This window comes from Suricata suricatta, chromosome 4, assembly GCF_006229205.1.
Source record: "Suricata suricatta isolate VVHF042 chromosome 4, meerkat_22Aug2017_6uvM2_HiC, whole genome shotgun sequence".
Lineage (NCBI taxonomy): Eukaryota > Metazoa > Chordata > Mammalia > Carnivora > Herpestidae > Suricata > Suricata suricatta.
Genome location: NC_043703.1, coordinates 98,693,768 through 98,716,221, shown reverse-complemented (window position 1 = coordinate 98,716,221; position 22,454 = coordinate 98,693,768).

Genomic DNA, 22,454 nt, shown 5'->3' with positions numbered 1-22,454 from the left:
CCTGAGGCAGAAGAAATTGCCAAGTGCTTGGTCTCTGAGGAGCTAGTTATTAAAACTACCCTGGCAGTGGCATCTTTTCAGGCTTAAGGGAATGGTGGTTTGCACCCAGACAGAATCCGAGATCTCCTGCTAGTGTGAGCCAGCGTCAGAAGCAGGTCCCGGGTCCAGTTGCTTTTCCAAAGGAAAGCAAACTGACTCATGAATCCTAAGTGAGATACTAATAGTCCGGTATAGGCATAAATATTATGGCAGCATCTGGCTTTAGAAGGCACAGAGCAATAGATGGGATCAAACCTTGAACTAGTCAAGTGTGAGGGCTGGGAGATGTGCACTGGGGAGTGGGGAAGGGACCAGGGAGCTGTAATGACCAACTAGTTACTCTCTTGAGCCACTCAAGCAGAGTAACTTTATTCCATGTATCACATGTTGGGAGAAAATATAGTGTTTGGTTATAGGAACAGAGATTTTAGTGTCAGAAGAATATTAACCTCTCCCACGCATTACCTCGATGACCTTTGACATAATAACTTCTCTAAGCCTCAAGTTCTCTGTCTGTAAATGGGTTAATACTTGAGATGGGGTTGCAATAAAGACACTACTTAAGCACTTAGTAATATAAGTGGCATATAGTGAGTACACTATTTATACTAGCTTTTATTAGTTATTACCTTTGTGCTCCCTGTATCACCAAAACCTACAGCAAATAAAGACCAGATTGATACCAAGTCTGCAATGAGACTTGGGTCTGTGGCCTTAAATAGGCCCCAGCTATGTTTAGGGGCATGTGAGTGGCCCGAGCAATTGCTAGATGTAAGGTTTTAATAGGTACAATGGGTCTCCATATTGGTTGCATTTTGCAGAAACCTGGGAAGCTTTATTTTTTTAAGTTTATTTTGAGAGAGAGAGAGAGCAAGCGTGTGTGTGTGTGTGTGTGTGTGTGTGTGAGAGAGAGAGAGAGAGAGAGAGAGAGAGAGAGAGAGAGAGAGACAGTGAGTGCAGGGAGGTGCAGAGATAATCCCAAGCAGGCTCCACACTGTGAGCACAGAGATCAGTGCAAGTCTCCATCACAGGAACCACAAGATCATGATCTGAACCTAAATCAAGACTTGGAGGCTTAACTAACAGAGCCCCTCAGGTGCCCCTGGAAATCTTCATAAAAATGGATTCTGTGGTCCTAATCGCAGAGATTCTGTTATGATTGACGTAGGGTGTGACCTAGGTATCAGAGAATTTAAAAGCTCCCCAGCCAGGTTACTCTAGTGTACTAGGAAGGGTGGTGTCGCCATCCTGGAGGGGAAGAATGTTTGACAGACTCAAAATTTCTCTAAAGGAGACTGAGCCACGTAACCATCTATTGAAATCAGCCTAGATAGAGAGAGGAACGTAAAACTGACTGTAAATTTAGTAGAAAAGGAATGTACCACAAACAGGTTAGTATCTTCTTAATTGGAAAGTTTAATTTCTTCAACATCCTGTAGGATGGAGGTTTATGAGGAAAGTAAAATCACTTCCAAGAATTTAAAATGTATATTTGATATGAACACCTAATGAGCTGTAAGTTAAGGGAGAACGAAAGAGAGAGCAGACACAGAGAGAAATTAAGAAGGAGCCACAGAAGGTCAGCAGTCTTGAAGATGGCCTTCTGAGTATGTTATAACTCCCTGGTACACCAAACACTTCAAGTCCTGTATCTGATGAATTATACTCCAACCTTGGATACCTTTCTCAGTTTAGAAGTAAATTTGACAGGAAAGTAGGAAGAGGCCCAGCAGTACTTGATGCAGAGGGGGAAATGAAAGAAAGAAAAAGAGGAATATTTAGAAATAACAATAGCAGCATTAGCAGCTTCAAGAGTGACACATCAGTAGACTAAGCAATGAGAAAACACTAAAATAACCAAGCTGACAGGTAGAGTACAGAACAAATGAACTTAACATTTTAGAAGGAAGGAGAGAAAAAAATAGAAAGCAAAGTGGGTAAGTGGCAGCACAGGTAGGAAATAACTTGTTATTTTCAGAGCATATTCTGATTAGGATGACAAGTCTGTCCCCTTTGCTGAGAAGCTGATGTTACTAACACAAGTGTCCTCCTAGCAGGTGCGGGGGACTTAGCAGTCCATTCCATGCGTTCCTGCCTTTGAATCTGTAACCAGAAGCACTGGTATTAGAAAACAATGAGGCTTACAGGTGAATGTTCCCCTAAGGACAAGTAGAGGGGCTGAAATTGAGTCTCAGTTAAAAAAAAAAAAAGAGAGAGAGAGAGAGAGAGAGAGAGAGACCTAATCACTTCTTATGCTCTGATTTTGGTAGCTGGGACTTGTTTTCCCTAGATTCTTCTGCTAATCTCAGAGCCAGAAAGCCTTAAACTGCTAACAGCAACCTTGCCTTTGCCTTTACAGTCCATTTTAGAGCCCCAAGGTCATCTGTGATTTGCATAATTAGCAGTTCAAATTTATTTCTTCAAAAATCAGAGTTGTGATAAAAATAGAAATATAATATTCTTGTTCTTCTAACAGTTTTCATTCTGGTGTGCAATTGTTTTTAGGTACTAGAGGAGTATAATAATTAGGATCCATTATCCAGATGATTGGAACACTGAATCACTATAATGACCTCTGTCTATATAAATCATGGTAGCATGTTCCTATAAATGATCATTTTATGGTCACTTCTGGAATCTAAAAGCAAGGAAAAAATAATCCTATCTTGCTGAGGCAGACTCTACCCCCTAAAACATTAAGTGAACTATCTTTCTGAGAGAGAAGTTACAAATATTTTCCTTCAGAACACCAAATGGAGGGTGATCACACTCAAACAGGGTGACCAGATGGTCGGGACCACCCGACAGATGCTCTAGTCCCCCTGGCACCCATTGAGAAAGCAGAGAGGGAGCTTTGTAGATGGTTTACCAACATCTCCACTGAATCATCAGCTTCTCAAAACCACAACTCATTGTGGCTCTCCGGGGAGCAAGCGATAAAGGAAAGCTTGTGTAAGGAATGATCTTTCTTCATCTTTTTTAGAGCACAGGGAAATGAGGCTTTCCACATGAATGCTTTTTCTGACTTACTGACTTCCCTTATCATTTATTTCTAATGTTTTCATCTTCATAATTCATGTAAAGATGACTTCCTTCAACATCTTTGCCTCCACTGTTATTGATATAATTGATACATAACATTGTATAGGTTTAATGTATACAACCTAAAAAGTGGATGTGTGTATACACTTTGAAATAATCACCACTCTTATTCTATATAATATTCATGGCTTCATGTAGTTATGAATTTTCTTTTTTGTGAAGAGAAGATTTTGGGGTTTTATCTCCTGTTTTGCCCATCCCTCCATTTCTCTCCCCTCTGGCAGCTACTAATTAGTTCACTGTATTTATGAATCTAGTTCTGGTTTTTGTTCATTTTGTTTTTTAGAGTCCATGCAAGTGAAATCACATTTTCTTTCCCAGACTTATTTCACTGAACATAATTTCCTCTAGCTCCAACTATGTTGTCCCAGTGGCAAGATCTCATCCTTTTTAATGGATGAGTAATATTCCATTGTTTATGTACTACTTTTTTATCCATTCATCTACTTATGGACCCTTGCATTGCTTCCATATCATGGCTATTGTGAAGAATGCTGCAGTAAACAGAGTTGCATGTACCTTTTCAAATTAGTGTTTTTGTTTTCTTTGGGCAAATTCCATGCAGTAGTGAAATTATTGGGTTGTATGGTATTTCTAATTGTAATTTTTTGAGAAATGTCCTTCTATTTTCCATAGTGGTGACACCAATTTCCATCTCACCACCAGTGCACAAGGGTTCCCTTTCCTCAGCATGCTCACCAACACTTGTTATTTCTTGTCTTTTTTTACTTTTTAAAATGTTTTATTTATTTTTGAGAGAGATAGGATGTGAGTGGGGGGAGGGGCAGAGAGCGAGACACACACACACACACACACACACACACACACACACACACACACGGAATCTGAGGCAAGCTCCAGGCTGTGAGTGGTCAGTGCCAAGGCTGACTTGAGACCCCAACCTGTGAACCACAGGATCATGACCTGAGCCAAAGACAGAAGCTTAAGTGAGTCACCAAGGTGCCCTTGTCTTTTTTATTTTGGTCATTCTGACTAGTGTGAGGTGACAGGTCATTGTAGTTTTGATTTGTATTCCCTGATGATTAGTGATGTTCAGCATATTTGCATGTGTCTGTTTGCCATCTGTATGCCTTCATGAGAAAAATGTCCATTCAGGTCCTCTGTCCATTTTTTCATCAGATTTTTTTTTTTTTTTGGTGTTGAGTTGTAGAAGTTTTTTGTGTATTTTGAATATTAACTCCTTACTGGATATGTCATTTGCAAATACCTTCTTCCATTCAGAAGGCTACCTTTTCCTTTTGTTGATGGTTTCCTTCACTGTGCAAAAGCTTTCTGTTTTGATATGGTCCCAATTGTTTATTTGTGCTTTTGTTTTCTTTGCCCTAGGAGACATATCCATAAATATGTAGCTAAGGCAGATATCCAAAAAATTATTGCCTATGTTTTCCTTTAGGAGTTTTATGGTTTCAGGTCTCACATTTAGGTTTTTAATCCATTTGCATTTATTTTTGTGGCTGTGTAAGAAAGTGGTACAGTTTACTGTTTTGTGTGTAGCTGTCCAGTTTTCCCAGCACCACTTATTGAGGAAACTATCTTTTCCTCTTTGTATATTCTTACCTCTTTTTCCAGAGATGAACTAATCATATAACTGTGTGTCTATTTCTGGGCTCTTTATTCAGTTCCATGGTCTATATGTCTATTTTGGGGCCAAAACCATGTTTTGATTATTACAGCTTTGTAGTATATCATGAAATCTGAGACTGTGCTATCTCCAGTTGTGTTCTTCTTTCTCAAGATTTGCTTTGGCTGAATGGGGTCTTTTGAGGTTCCATACGTTTAGTATTATTTGTTCTACTTCTATGAAAAATGCTATTTGTATTTTAATCAAGAGAGTTTAAGATTTACTCTCGTGGTGCCTGGGTGGCTCAGTTGGTTACACATCCAGCTTAGCTCAGGTCATAATCTCACAGTTTATGAGTTTGAGCCCCACATAGGGCTCTGTGTTGACAGATCAGATCCTGGATCCTGCTTCAGATTCTGTGTTCCTTCTCTCTCTGCCCCTCCCCTGCTTGCACTCTGTCTCTCCCTCTCTCCCTCTCCCCCTCTCTTTCTCTCTCAAAAATAAACATTAAAATATAAAAAAAATGTTTACTCTCTTATCAAGTTGTTAATATATAATATAGTATGGTTAACTACAGTCACCATGATGGACATTATATCCCTATAACTTATAAGTTTGTACTCTTTTACCACTTTCACCTATTTTACCTATTCCCTACTCTTGATTCTGACTACGAATCTCCTATGTCTCCATGAGGTTTTTTTTTTCTTTTCAAGATTTCACATATAAGTGAGATCATACAGGATTTGTTTTCTCTAACTTATTTCACTTAGTATAATGCAAATAAAACCAACCACAATGCAAGACCACAAAAAAGACATCATGTCATACCTATTAGGAAGGCCATCATCAAAAAGGAAAAGAGATGAAAAATGTTAAGAAGGCGTGAAGAAAAGGGAACCCTCGTGCACTGCTGGTGGGAATGTAACTTGGTGCATACAGAATTCATTAAAATTAAAAATGTAAAATAGAATTACCATATGTTCCAGCAATTCCACTTCTGGGTATATATCTAAATGAAATCAAATTGCTAACCCAAAGAGAAGTCTGCATCCCCATGTTCACTGCAGCATTATTTACAAGAGCCAAGACATCTTGCCTTTTTTGACAACATGAATGGAACTTAAGGATATTGTGCTACATGAAATAAGTCACACAGAGAAAAATGAACACTGTAAGAGCCTTTAGCATATTTGAGAAAGATGAGGACAATGAGGACAGATTTATGGGAAGGAGAAGTTAGGATTGACTATGGCTATCCCAAATTTTTGCCACTTCCGTCTGTTCAACTATAGTTACTTCATTGCTGGTCACAGCCCAGAATTCATGCTCAGCCCCTTTCCAAGCAAGGCTGTATCAAAACAGAGTCCTCTCTAGGTGTTGTTTCTAGGATATTCATATGGTTTGCTTGCCTGAGACAATCCAGTTTTTGCCAACTGTCTTGGCATACCTATTAATTGTATTTACTTTCTCTCTATAAAAATGTCCCTGCCTGGAGGACAATATACATCGTCACTCTACTGACTTCCCTTTATACTGACATTCCTCGCTTCTGCCTCTACCACCACAAAGATCTGTCAAAGTGTTCAAGATGCACTAAGTAATTGTAGGGACATCAAAAGAGCAAACAATATGGTAAGGAATTGCAAATGAAATACAATATGTATGATATTCTTTATAGTCCAAGAGAAAAAGACACATATGTGTGCATGTGTATATATATACCCACACATTTATAATATGTGTTAATATATAGTAAGTATATAAATATTAATTTATATATAATAAATATAATATAACCTATGAGTTAGGTTCAACAGCTGAATGGCAAGAAGGAAAAGCATTTTAAAGGAAAGAACATGTACAAAGACCCAGAGGCTTGAGCATGTGTGCCACATTCGAGAGAGAGCAACCAGCAGCTGCCTAGAGTGTACTTGTTGTAAAGTAGCATAATATATATGATATTATAATTATATGTTTTAATATTATATTAAATTATATCATACAATAGATTATATATTAAAATATAACATTGTATATTATAATGTATACATAATTATGTTCTATTATATATAATATTCTATTATGTATTACGTTTTTATATATTATATATTATATAATGAAATTATATATTTATATATCCATGGGGTTCACCCATGGATGAATCCCAGTTTCTAATGTCTTTCCCATCCTAAAGATAACACGGAGTTGCCCACAGTGGCTGTGTGTGTATACATGTGCAGGTACAAGTGTGGTCAGCCTCCATGTTATTCTAAATATATATACAATCTTAATGCACATCGCTTATCATATATGAAATACAGACACAACACAACTTTATGATGATTCCTTTGGCTTATTTTCTAATCAGGATACCATGATGAGACCTTGCTTCCCAGAAAACTTGGCTCCTCAGCCTTCCACAGCCACACGAGGACATGAGCTACCTGTACAATCAGATCCCGCATATCTCCTCATGGGGGAATCTCACTGCAAGGTCACCTCTCTTCTCCCAGGAATAATCAGAAAACAGACTGACACCCGTGTAGGTATTTCCCAAGTCTGATTTAGTTAGTATATTACAACATACATGTGAGGATGCAACAGAGAGGCAGGGCAGTGGAGGCTCCAGCCCAACAGCCCGGCATGGACGTGGGTGTGCTAAATCCAGTCTCCTCTGAGGACCTATCACTCTGAACTGACTTTATTTTTTCTCTAAACATCCAGCAAGTAATTGAATACATTCTCTTATACCATATGCACACGTACATAAAACCATCTCAAGATAATCACCAATGCTGAGAAACAGCACAATCTCAATTCAAAACAAGAGAGAAGAAAGCTTATATGACCGCCCTGCAGTTGGGAGGCCGTCTGACCCAAGTGGAGGTAGCATGCTATCTATGTATGCTGGGTAATGTCAATTGCATTTCCCAGACCTGTCTATTTTCACACTATGTCCCATAAGCCTGTAAGGATCAAGAAATAAACATAAAACATTGACTCCCTTGAGGGTCTTCTCTATTAGATTCACAAAGATTCAGCTAATGTTTTGATATTTACAACCTGGGAGGACCAGAATAAGTGCATACAGGGTTCCCTTCCACCCCTGAGCCACTGTCTAGAGGAATGATTTCATTTATACAGTTTTAACATGACAAATTAAAAAAAAGTGAAAAATTCTTACATTTATTCCTCTCCTTTTTTTATTTCTCTATTTCCTCTTTCATTTCAACTACCCCTGTCTTAAGTATATCTGCATGACACGGGATGTTATATGTTGGTAAGTAGTTAATAGACGATGCCATGAAAAATTAAAACAGGGAAAAAAAGGCTTACCGCCACCTCATGCTTTTTGGAAAAAAAATACGTTATGACACATATGCTTAATGGGGGGGGTCAGCTCACATGTAAACAGAAATTTTTCATTCCTGCCAAAAATGTGAGTCAGCAGAGGAGAGGGAGTAAGACACGATGAAGTCAAGGAGATACAGAAATCCTGGGAGCACCACTTACTCCCTCTGTGACACGGGGTAATTTATTTAAATTTCCCTGAGCTTCAATTATCTTAATTTAGAATGGATAGAATATTCTGTATCTTGTAAAGTTCTTAGGGTAATTAAACCCTCTAACACTATGTGGGGTGTACTCTCACTGCCAAAAACATGCCTGAGGGACCGTTTCACCTGATTGCTTGACGGGATCTCCAACTCTACACAGCCAACAATGAGCCTGTCATCTTTCCTCCAACATACTTCTTGAAAGAAAGAACTTGTGATCGACATTTGTGAACTGTCAGTGGTTGTTTCTTCCCCCTTGTGTTACATCTCATCAGACCATCAGTTTGGGGTCCCCTTCAAAAACAACTTGCATGTTTTTTTCTCCTCCTGTTTATGGCCACTGCCTTAGTTCAGGCCTCCATCATGTCTCTGGGATTACTATAATTTTCACCAGTCTTCTTACCTCTAGTTCCTACCCTTTTTTAACCTACCCTCACAATTTCCCTGGAGTGATCTTTTTGAACCACAAATATGACCATTTACTTGTCCTCCTTGGAATAATTCAATGATTCCTCTTTGCCTACTGAATTATTTTCAGCTTAGGCTGCTATATGGAGAAACGTTATTGGCCCTTCGTGACCCTTATTTTTCTGCTACTTCACAACAAGTACACTCTAGGCAGCCACTAGTTGTTCTTCCGTGAATGTGGCACACTTACTCAAGCCTCTGGGCCTTTGTACATTTTTTTCCCTTTAAACTACTTTTCCTTCTTACCATTCAGCTTTTGAACCCAACTCACTCTTTGAACTCAAATCAAAGACTGTACCAGTAAAATGCTCAGTCTTACAATCTTTAAGCCTCTCGTAAATAAGTTTGCTATAGCAGTATGTAGTATCTATTCAAATTCTTCTGCTAACTAACAAAAGAGCATGAGTATTTTGTCTTTAAATCCTAAGTATATAGCACAGAACCTTGCCAGGCTCGCTGTCTGCAATGGGTAAACACATGAGTGAATGAGCAAGTGGAAATGGAAACACTCATTTATTTGAGCTGACATGTGTCACAGGCATCATTGTAAGAGAAGGGCTGGTAGTTATGAAGTGAAAATGCTGTGGACACATGAACCTGAAGACTGGAAAGAATGATAACTACCCTACCAGAAAAGAAATGTCAAAATGAGTTTGCAGTGTTTATTTTAAATGCAGCCAGCCTCTTTTGGTTCTGAGAGAGAGATTTTGTTAGTGTTTATCAAAATGGGTAAGTCAAACAAAGAATACACAGGGCTGTGTCATTGGTACCATTGAAGTGACCTTCTAGGAAGCAATATGTTGGTGTGGAAAAATTTACCAAAGACCCAAAAGGTAGGGTATTCTAAGTTCACTCATTCAACAAATATTTATCTAGGAATCTAATATATGCCATATAACATCAGTGACTTCCTAGAAGGACTCCTAGGACTCAGGATATAACTGTACTCATGGCTAAGGTTTATTACAGAGAAAATATACAAAGCTTAGTCAGTTAAGGGAAAAAGATGCAAGTTTGGAGGAAAGTAGGCATAATCTTCCAAGATTCTTCTCCCAGGGCATCCACACAGAATGGACTTCATTCCTCCAAGAACAAGTTATAGCAATATCTGAGACTGGCCAACCTGTGTTTCTGACCACTTACAGTATGTTTGGGCAGAGGGGAAGAGGCCTGGCTACATGGTTGAAGCAATGGTTACCAAATCATGCTACAAGTATAATGATGCAAAAAGAATACAAAGCTTGTGTACTTCAGTGTAGTTCATTCACACCCCAGAGTTTCATAATTTGTGATTCTCATTTACTTCAAGACTCAACATTTCTAAGAATCATCCTGTTTCCTCTTTATATATCTTTGCGATTAAACATGTATAATATCCCTCATCGATATAGATTTGTAGCATTAGTAAATTCTGCCCTCCCTGTAGAAATTGCTTAATACAGTTATTTTCTACATGACTAAATGGTTCCTAGACAATAGATACTACTTGAATCCTCTTAAGATAATAAACTCTCAAGAGCTACTGCCGGAGTTGAAAAAACTATAGCCCCCAGGCCAAATCTAGTCCAAAGTGTGTTTTTATAAACACGGTTTTATTAGAATGTTTCCATTCGTTATATATTATTTATTGCTGCTTTCTTCCACAATGGCAGAGTTGAGTATAGATACCTCGTCTTGTTATACTTTACTGCACTTTGCATATACTCAATTTTTTACAAACTGTGGAAACTCTGTGTTGAGCAAATGTACTGGTACCATTTTTTTCCCAGCAGAAGAGGTTCATTTCATGTCTCTGTCACACTTTGGTAAGTCTTCCAATATTTCCAACTTTTTCACTATTATATTTTTTTCTGGTGATCTGTGGTTTTTGAGGCTACTATTTTAATTTGGGGGGGGTACCACAAAACTTGCCTACGTAAGATGGGAAACATAATTGATAAATGTTTGTGTTCTGACTACTCAGTTGACCATTGGTCCTGTATCTCTCCCTCTCCTTGGGCCTCCCTATTCTCTGAGACACAATACTGAAATTAAGCCACTGACTAATGCTAAAGTGCCCTGGCAGTGTTCAAGTGAAATGAAGAGTTGCACATCCTCATTTTAAATCTGAAAGTGGGAAATAAACATAGTGAGGAAGGCAAGTCAAAAGCTCAGACACCTCGAAAGCTAGACCTCTTATGCCAAATAGTTGGGTAAATTGTAAATGCAATAGTAAAGTCCTTGAAGCAAATCCAAAGAGCTATTCCAGTAAACACATAAATGGTGAGAAAGTGAAATAGCCTTATTGCTGATATGGAGAAAGTTTTAGTTGTTTGGATAGAAGGTAAAGCCAGTCACAGCATTCCTTTAAGCCAAAACCCAATTCAGAGTAAGACCCTAAGATTCCTCAATTCTTTGGAGGCCGAGAGAAGTAAGGAAACTACAGAAGAAAAACCTGAAGCTAGGAAAGGTTGGTTTATGAAATTTCAGGGAAAAATAGTCTCTACGACCACAATGTGTGAGGTGAAGTAGCAAGTGCTGATACAGAACCTGCAGCAAGTTATCCAGAAGATGTAGCTGAAATAGTGAATGAAAGTGACTACACAAAACAATAGATTTTCCAATGTAGACATAACTACCTTCTATTGGAAGATGATACATGCCATTTAGGACCTTCATAGCCAGAGAGGAAAAGTCAACACCTGGCTTCAAACCTTCAAAAGACAGGTTAATACAGCTGGTGCCTCTAAGTTGAAGTCAGTGCTCATTAATCTTTCCAAATATCCCAGGGCCCTTAAATTTTTGCCAAATCCACTCTGCCTATGTTCTATAAATGGAACAGCAAATCTTGGATGATAGCACATCTATTTACAACATGGTTTACTGAACATTTTAAGTCCACTTAAAATTGGGACCTATTGCTCAAAAATGAAAAAAAGAATTTCTTTCAAAATATTACTACTCAATGCACCTGATGGAGATGTAATACTAATGTTTTCATGCCTGCTAACACAAGATCCATTCCACAGCTTATGGATCAAGGAATCATTTTGACTTTCAAGTCTTATTATTTAGAAATGCGTTTCTGAAGGCTATCACTGCCATCAATGGTGTATTCCTCAAGTGTATCTAAGTAAGTTAAAAATAATTACTGGAAAGGGCATAGTATTCCAGATACCACCACCACCATTCATGGTTCATGGGAAGAGGTCAAGATAGCACATTAAGAGGAGTTGGAAAGAAGTTGAATGCAACCCTCCTGGATGACTTATAGCGGGGTGCAAGGACTTCAGTGTAGAAGGTAACCAAAGATGTGTTAGGGCAAAAGAACTAGAATTAGAAGTGAAGCCTGAAGATGGGACTGAATGGCTCCAATCACATGATTAAACTTTAATAGATGAGGAGTCCTTTCTTATGGATGAGCCCACAAAGTGGTTTCTTGGGACAGATTCTACTCCTGGTGAAGATGCTGTGAAGATTATTGAAATATAATTATCAATATCACATAAAATTAGTGGATTAAAACTGGCAGGGTTTAAGAGGATGGACTCCAATTCTGGAAGAAATTCTACCTTGGGTAAAATACTATCAACAGCATCACACACTACAGAGGAATTATACATAAAAGGGGGGGGGGTCAAAAATACAGCAAACCTCATTGGTATCTTATTAAGTTAAAACAATTTTTAAATGTATTTTTGAGAGAGAGATTGCACACATGTGAGCACAAGTAGGGGCAGGACGGTGGGGGGCGGGGGGCGGGGCATGGATCTGAAGCTGGCTGTGCACACACAGCAGAGAACCTAATGGAGCTCAAACCCAAAAACTGTGAGATCATGATCTGAGCCAAAGCCAGACACTTAACCAACTGAGCCACCCAGGTACCCCTCATTGGAGCATTATTTTAAGAAATTACCTCAGCCACGCCAACTTTCCCAACCACCACCCTGATCAGGCAGCAGCCATTAACACTGAACCAAGATCTTTCACGAACAAAAGGGTTAAAACTCACTGTAAGCTCAGATTCAATCAACAGTTAACATTCATTAGCAATAAAGTATTTTTAATTAGGGTATGTACATTATTTTTGCTACTATGCACTTAAAAGACTACAGTATAGTGTAAACTTAACTTTAATATGCACTGGGAAACCACCAATGCTTATTTGACTCAATTTATTTTGGTATTTGCTTTATCGCAATATTCATCTTATTGAAGGAGTCTGGAATCAAACCCACAGAATCTCCAAGATAAGCCTGTAGTTGTGAAAGAGACAGTATGGCTTGCAGTACCTATAGTATTTACTATCTGACTTTCCACATAACTCTGCCAACCTTTCTACCACAGGCTCCAGGCTATAAACGGAGATTTCTGGAAACTCATAACATAAAAATACCAAAATAGATCACAGCCAGAGTCTAAAAGAAAAAAATGTATTTTTATAAAATTAATTTAATATGCCAAAATTAGATACGAGATTAACGCTACAACTTAAGAGCTCCGTTTTTGTAGCACATTTCTGAATGAGCAGAAAGGGCCTAGGCCTTAATAAAGAAGAGCTGTTCAACATAAGCAATGTTTCTTTTCTAGAACTGTGTCAAGCAGAGCCTTTCCTCACTGCTTCAAGAAGTTTCAAACTGCATTAAAATTAACATTTTCTCCTAAAAATTATTATTGTATGACTTTATGCCCCTTAATTATCTCATAGAGTTTTGAGGTGCTAAATTCCAGTGAGAGATTGTTTCCTCGTTGCCCTGTAACTGTCCCTTGGTTGAAATGTGGAGGCAGATTGAGTGTTACAGATTTACTTAGTGCTGCCATCAGTATGACAGTCGTCCTATGGCTATTATTATGGCAGTCATCTAATGCTGTTGTTTTGGGGGTCTTATCAGAAATATAATTATCTTAAGCACCCGGAGAAAAAGTCCAACCACAGGATCAAGAAGGTGTTGCCCACTCAAAGAATGGGTTTGTTTTTTGCTGTAAGTCTAGCTTTTCAAGATCCCCATGACCTAAATTCTTCTTGCTAGAATCAGACCTTCATCACTCCCTTATATATCCCATTAATTTTTTATTGTAATAGCTGTATATCAAAAATGCTGCATCATGAAATAGAGACTATAGAAAATTCTATTTGTCCTAAAGGAGAATTCAGACACTGCCCAAACACTTTGGGCACACTTTGCCCACACTTTTTCAGTCTGCCCTACATTTGGGTCTCAGGAGAGTGAGATCTCTACATGGATCCTGCCCACACACCCCTGCATTGCTGCTCTGGCTCCTCACTGACAGATCTCGGTTGGCATTTTCTGTTCTGGCTGCACAACCTTATGGTATTGTTTGGATAAGGGGAGGGAAACAAGAGTTTCATTTTACACGTTCAGCACCTCTGATCTTGAACTGGAGCTAAAGTGTTGAGACCTGTTCTTACTGATCTGTAGAACTTCCACATCTTTTATAGGGCATCTCATTGCCACAAGCAGGTGTACCTGCTTTCTCCAGAATGTTTTACAGTATCTAAGAGAGGGCAGACCAGACATAGAGCAAACTGGCTTGCAAAGGGTGGCTAAGAAATCTCAGGATAGAGGCTTAGGTATACTGGTAGAAATTTAATCTTTAAAAACGAAATATATGAATGATATTTTATTCAAAGACTAAATAATTGTAGTAGTAGTAGCAGCAGTATTCATAATGGTAACAATAATAGTAATTCCAGATAAAATTTTAAATCCTCACTCTGGGTCAAGCATTACATCAAATTATATTGATAAAGGGACAGGAAGCTATAGTCCATGGGCTGACCATTCCCTTTTTAAATAAAACTTTATTGGAGCAAGCCTCACACATTTGGTTATGTATTATCTATTGTTGCTTCTCCTCTATAGTGGCAGAGATGTAGTAGCTGTAACATGAACCATATATGCCACAAAGCCTAAAATACTTATTATCTATCCCTTTACAGAGTGTGTTTGCTCAACCTTGATCATGAGTATGTCAGTTGATTCTTGTGAGAACCCTATGACCCAGATATGATTAATATTTTCACATACATGCACAAATTGAAATTCAAAATTCAGTGAACATTCCCGTGCTCACAAAGTCAGTGGCAGAGCCTAGGATTTGATGTGCCAATGCCATCACCTTGTAAGGCATTATAAGCATTTATAGTGACCGTAGGCAACTCATTCTACCTCCCTAATCCTCTACTGCCTCCTGGACAAAGGCAGGCTTTGGGTTACATGACACCCATGGTGTTTTCCTTCTATAACTTTGTGCGTGTCCAGCCTGCTTTGTCATTTCGCAAAGCAAAGATCAAGTCAGAGTTTGTTAGAAGCATGATATCCATTCATGTCAAAGGAGATTCTTCGAAATGCCACTCAGGAAAGGGATTTCACACAAGCAACTAGAGGAATAAAATAAAATCATCACAGTTATACCAAGAAATGATGCCAGAGGCCCTTTCTCTGTCATTAAATCTCATGAATGCCTTGTTCTCCATAGTCCCATGAATGTCTTTATTAATTCTAAGAAAACAGTCTCCACTTACATCTATAAAATACAAAAATCAGCCTTGGGAGTCATGAGGTAGGCTAAAAGAGAAACTTCTAATGTCCTCATCAGCCTTTCCTGTGAGCAGCTTAGTTTCCTGAGTACTCCCTTCCTTTCAGTCCATCTGTACTCATGGAGGCCCACATGTGCCACACTGTGGCCCGTTTGCTGAGATCCATTTTCATTCTCCCTGGCCCTGGTCCACAGAACAGAGGTGTTGCTTCTGCAGGTGAGTTTCTGAGGCCAAACATAATTGCTGCTGCTGAGTTCCCCCCATGGAAGCCAGAGTGCGGTAGAGAGAAGAAAATGCCCCTTGTGTGTGTTCTCTCTCCCTCTCCTTCTTGAGCAGCATCTCTGTGAGTAAGCGTTTCTTGTCCATGGTTGCAGTTCCTTTCCTGCCAGAAAGACTGACCACAATTCCAGCTACTTTCTCTGACATCTACCTCTGGGATCCAGCAACCCTTTTCTGCTGTGGCTAATCTCTGATTGCTTTGCAATCCTTTTTGCTTCCTGGTAATTATGTCACCTGTATAACTAGGTGTCTTTAACAAATATATAGCACTTGGTCAGATTCGAACTGCCCAGGATTCTGTCATAAGCATCAGACTCAGATGACAAGCTCTAAATGTGTATGTTTCCCCTGTTCAACTTCAACCCAATCTTTAAGATGAGCCCCATTTCTCTCAGCAGATGAAATAGCTCTGACCATTCATACATTTGTTGAATTTAATGAAAAGCGTTCCAATAAAGAGCCATTAATTGTCATAATTGACAAATAAAAAACAAGTACAGCATACAATACTCAATTTTCCAGGAATTTATAAGTCTTTCTAGGAAGGTATGATTTATTATATTAAAACAATTAAGGGATACAGCAAGGTATATGATTTAAGTACCTAAATGTAAAATACAGTAATGACTGTACTATATTTTACAGTCTGAAAGGAGAGACATCACTGTGGTTGGGAATAGTCAGGAAAGCTTTTAGATCACGAGTCCTGTCAAAGTCCAATGCATTAGATGGGCAGTAAATGGAAGAAAAGGACAGTCCAATTAGAGGAATATAATACACAAAAATCACAGTTCAGTCCAATTCTAAGCTAATAATTACCTATTTAAATGTGAACAGGAAATATACTGAAGTTAGATATAATAATTAGACATTTAATGATTTAATGATGGGCAAAAAGAAAGTGCCCTCTGTTCCTTAAAAAGTTAAAAATAGAACTACCCTACATCCCAACAATTGCACTACTAGGTATTTATCCAATGGATACAGGAGTGCTGTTTTGAAGGGGAACATGCACTCCAATGTTTGCACTATCAACAATAGCCAAAGTATGGAAAGAGCCCAATGTTCATCGGTAGATGAATGGATAAAGAAAATGTGATATATATATATATATATATCCCTAACTCTAACCTCTTTATTTTGAGGGTTGACATTCTCAGAGAGATTTCCAAGGAGATATGGCCTTTCATGAGTTCTGTGTCTCTGAATGTTCTGTGGTCAGATTTCCTTCTTAAGAGGCAAAGACAAGGAGCAAAGAAAGTAGTTATGAACAAACTTGTGGACAAGCCTCTAGGTAGGAAGACCTACTCTATCTTTAAGGCTAACCAAAAGATGGCAACGCAATACCTGTCATTGTTGTGTTAATCCCCATCAGTATAAAATTAGCTGCAATTCCATCAATCCTGCCAAGGAAGGAAGTTATTTATGTTTATATCTTGTCCTTTTATTTTCTAACCACACCTAGATGCTCCTTGAGGTTTTAACTACTTATTTTTTTTAAATTAGGCCAATTACTATGACTTGAGTGCTGTAGCTAAGGACAAGATGACACTACTTCAACAAATGCATTTAGTTTTAGGAATTAATAATAATTGAGCCAATCCTTGCCCATCAACAGAACTAGGGGTACCTGGAACACCAAGATAAAAACACTTTAGAAATTCTATTCTGTGGAATATTTGTTTAGGTCATATTTTGTAATAAGGGGTATAAGCAGAGTATAACTGCAGGAAGCCTGTATGAAAATACATGTGGTTTTTAGTTATTACAGTCACTTTATCATTTACAGCTGAATCAAATTATATTATTACAGTGTGGTGTAAAGAAAAACACTAATGAAGAAGTTGCATCAATAAACTCCAGTTGTATTTTGAATGAACTTCAAGAAGCAGGTAAGGTCAATGAACATTATTTTTTCTTTTAATCTATCCAAATAAAGGAGTTCAATAAATGATTGATAACAACTTTTCAATTCTCCAATGCTTAGATTCAAAGAATAGCCCAATTACATCATGTTTGAGTGTGGTTATACAACTTGAAGTTAATTTCTAAAGGAAGTATAAACAATTTATAGAGAATAATAAAGACTTTTGATCATGTATTCGCTCATTCATTTAGTGTATGGGCCACTTTAAAGTGGTTTATGAATGTTAGCTATGTTTATGACATCAAGCTCACGGTTGAGGAATGGGAGTTTCTATTTGGAAAAATCTTTAGTCAAAGACTTGCAGTGTGTTCATGAATTCTATTACTGCCACCAGGATAAACATGTAGATGTGAACTGCACCAACCATTTTTTACAAATGGGAAAGCCACATAATGCTAGTGTTTCTCACAATGTAGAGCCAAGAGATGGGGATCATAACCTTGACTTTGCAGTCAAGTAACTCTTACTCTGCCCCAGAAAATATCCCATTAAACATCAAACCCCTTTAAATTGGGAACTTCTTTGAGGCTGCAGTTTTGTCCTTGAATGTTCAGTATGCACAGGGTTCTTTAAAACTGAGTGACCAAGTAAGTGAGTTACAGAATGAATAAATGAGAAAAGGATAGTTAGAAAGATATTTATCCAGTAACTTGCAGGAGAACATTCTGCCTCACAAATTCTTGGTAAAAAGATATATCGAATTGTCTCCTCTCAATAAGCAGTTTGCTAATTGCTCACAATAGAAGAAAAGTGGATATGGCTAAAATACTAATGGCACCTATTTAAAAAAATGTCAAAACAGACAATTGAAACATAGCAGAAATGAGTTTACTTATGTATTAATAGTTGAAGCTGATTGACATGTATATGAGGTTTAATATGCCATCTTTTCTACTTTTGCATATGTAGAAAATTATTATAATAAAGAATTAAAAATAAACAGTTATTCTGAGGAGATATTGATGGAAGCTGTCATGCTTCACTCTGGTGATCACAGTCCGTGTAGCACAGGAATCATAAAATGGGAAATTCAATGCCAGTGATATTCAAATACAAAATTACCTTGGCCCTAGGAACTGTTATATCACATAATGGCACCCACTTTAATTGAAATGGGAAGCTAGAAAGACCATGTCTCATAATGGCATATATGGGGACCAGCAGCCAAAACGGGAGCTCCAACCAAAATTATGACATACTGATTCAGAGCTAGCTAGAAAGAAAGGAAGTAAAGGAACTGGGAGCAATTTATAGTCATATCACTAACTTTTGGGTGAAAGACCTCTCCTTAGGCCAGTTTTTGATATTTTAAAGGGGGAGTAAGTGACCTTGATATACTGATCATCAGTATTAAAGGCTGGTCAGTTTGATGTGAACTATCACGGAGTCCAGGGTAGACTGACCTACCTACTCTCCACATTTCCATACTCACTTTTCCAAGCTGATTAAAGTGGTAGCTGTCTTTCCAATGACACATTCAACACGGAAAAGCCCCAATCATCAGCCCCAATCATTGTTGAAATAAACAAACTCCAAACCTCCCAACCTTTATTTGAAATGCCAAAATTTTGATCAACATAAAAACTTACTAAGTCCTCACTGACTATATGGCTTTCTACTGGATTTTTAAAAATGCTTATTTATTTCTTTTGAGGGAGAGTGAGAAGGGGGGATGGAGAGAGTGAGAGAAGATGAGCAAGGAGGGGAGAGAGAGAGGATGAGCGAGGGGGGAGAGAGAGGATGAGTGAGGGAGGAGAGAGAGAGAGGATGAGCGAAGGGGGAGAGAGTGGATGAGTGAGCATAGGAGGGTCAGAGAAAGAGGAAGAGAGAATTCCAAGAGGATTCCACACAGTCAGCACAGATCCTGACATGGGGCTCAATCTCATAAACAAAACCGTGAGATTATGACCTGAGCCTAAAACAAGAGTCGGATGCTTATCTGACTTGAGCCACCCAGGCGTCCGTCTAGTAGATTCCAATGCATTCTATGAATTAGGTAAATGGCCAAAGTCACTGTTTCCCAGTGTTCATGGACATACTGAGCCTGCATCCCTCCAACAGTCACCATTGTATGGCTTTCAAAGATTTATATCCTTATTGAAATGACTTGTCCTTTTCTGATCCATTTTCCCCTTTAAGGTTGTCGGTGATCTCCATTTGAAACTATTATTCACCTGGATACAATTGACAAATATCCAGAGACACATCTGATTTACACTAAGCACTGTACTTCTCCCATCAACCATGACAACTCAGGAAGATAAATATGCTAGGGTTTCAGTATTTTAGAAAAAAATTTCTAATGTCAAATACATGATTTTGAAAATGGTTTCACAATCTATTTCCTATGAAACAAATGTGTTAAGAATAAAAAGATGATTAAATGTATGAGGTTAGTGTTTATGTGTGGGAGAGAATTGCATCACACCATATATAACCAAGTTTATAATGATTCGTTTTGCATCAGAAAGATTAATTTTCTGGAGTCACAGTGAAGTTTGCTCAAGACAGATAATTGCCAACCAGATAGGACTCTAAATTCCAGGAAAATGTTTTAAGGGATCCAAGGTCTGTCAGCTGAGGGTAGTCTTTTCAACGTCCCTTCCTCTTCAAATTGACTCTTTAGTGAGGTAGAATTTTTTTCAGAAACGCATTTGAAAAGTAAAACATGTTACACCCTGAGTTATGTGCAATTTTATTTTATAATTTCTCAGGAAACAACTTGGTGTCCAGTCCCCACTGTGCAAGGTCTCTCCCTCTAGTCTCTCCTTACTCCCATCTGTCTAGCTCACAGCTGCCGTAGCCATTACCCCAACATGTTACCTGAATCCTAACCCTTCCCTGCTCTTTACTGCTTAGCCTCACAATATGTTTGGCTTTCTGTCCTATAGATCCTCACAGTGAGGGCTGTTTGACACTCACCCCTAAGTCTAGCTCCATCCTGACTCTGAGATTAAACTAAATCCAAGTAAAGAAAAGTTTTATAAATACTCAAGAAGATTAAGTTATGGATTGTATTCGGAGAGTGCGAACAAAGATGAAATGAGGAGCTGTCTCAGGGTTTTCAATGGATGGCTGTGTCTTTGTAAAGCATATGAAGTTTTGGGTACATACCAAACCTATGTAGGCAGTTGAATATATGTAACTATACATTCAGGAGAGAGGACTGAATTAAAGATAAAGTAAATGTTGTGAGCAAACAGGTCAAAGATGAGACCCAGGAGTGAGTGGAATAAGCCAAGGGTAATATGTTCAGTGAGAAGGGAAGAAAACCTAAGAATGAATGTGGGAAAACATAAAATTACAGAATGGAAATATGAGAAGACTCCCAAAGAATCAGAGATGAAACAGACTAGAGTTCTCTAAGAAGCAACCTCAGGCACTCAACTAATGACAGTTTCACATAGATTTCGCCCTTTACAAATCACAAAATGAACTCTTGACCTCTCCCTTAGGCTTTCAAATTCCATTTGGCTGCTCAAACAAAAAAGGCTTATTGTGCTTTTTAGTCACACCCTACATACAAACTATCCGGGACTCCTGATCCTTCTAAGTCCAGAAATGCACCTCAAACTGCTTATTTCCTCTCCAGCTTGACTTCAACCCAATTGGCCAGCATCTCTTGGTCAAAAAGCCTCTTAGCAGCTCCTAATGCTGGCCTTGTGCTCTTATTCAGGTCATGTTACTGCCTTGCTGTGCATGAAAACTTCCAGTGTTCCATTACATATAAACTCTAACCTGGCCTCCTTCCAAAGATTATAAAGGGTATTGCACGATCTCCCGCTTGCTCTTGTTTCTCATCTCACACTGCTGTTGACCTCTCTAATTGTGCCCCTGTCTTAGGGTGCTCCAGAGAAACAGAACCAATAGCATGGCTGGATAGATGGAGACAGACAGGTAGGAAGTGACTTATTACTAGTAACAGGGGTCACATGATTACAGAGACCAACAAGTGCTACAATCTGCTGTCTGCCATCTAGAGGACCAGGAAAGCCTGTGGTGTGATTCAGTCTGAGTCTAAAGGTCTGAGAACCAAGACAGCTCATGGTCTAAGTTCCTGAGTCTGAAAGCCAGAGAACCAGCAGCACCGATATCTGTGGCTAGGAGACGGATGTCCCAGTTACAATAAAAGTGTAACTTTACCTTTGCTCCACCTTTTTCTTTTTTTCCGGCCCTCAAGAGATGGAATGATGCCCAGCCACATTGGTGAGGGTGGCTCTTCTTTCCTCAGTTTACCAAGTCAAATGGTCATCTTTTCTGCAAACACCCTCATAGATACACCTAAAAATAACATCTCAGCAGCTACCCAGGCATCCCTTAGCCCAGCCCATAGACAAGTAACATTAACCATTCCAGCCACCTGCACACCAAACAAGCTTGCCAAACTCTTTCCAGCCTCTGTGCCTTCATCAGTGCTCTCATCTCAATGCTTCCTTCAAACCATTTCCCATAATTTCAATTCTTACATGTATGTCCCATGAGATCACTAGCCTTGTTATTAGGCAGTACATCCACAGAAACCAGCACATGCCTGAGATCAAGTTGAATGAATTAATAAATTATGGACCTTTCTAGTTGCCAAATACCCACTTACCAAAATATACTCAGGTTGCTTCTTCTAAACTTACTTGCTCAGTGTATGAAGTTACAATCCTGCCCCAGACAGTTAAGGAAGACATCAACCTGCAAAATTAAATCACATGTAGGCTAGCAATTAAGTTTCTGTGCTATCGGATCCCCAGCTCTCCTTTCTTCTTTGCTACTACAATTACTCATTATAAGATAAGGGGTGCATCTAGGCTGGGCCACTCCTTGAGCATCAAAAAGATCCAGTTTCTGACAACCAAGCCACCTTGCCTAGATAACTTCTATCTAAAGTGTGCAGCCCTGTCTTCTGAATTGATGTTGCCATAGAGATATGACTCGAGTCTCCTCCAGGAAGTTTCCAGACTAGCC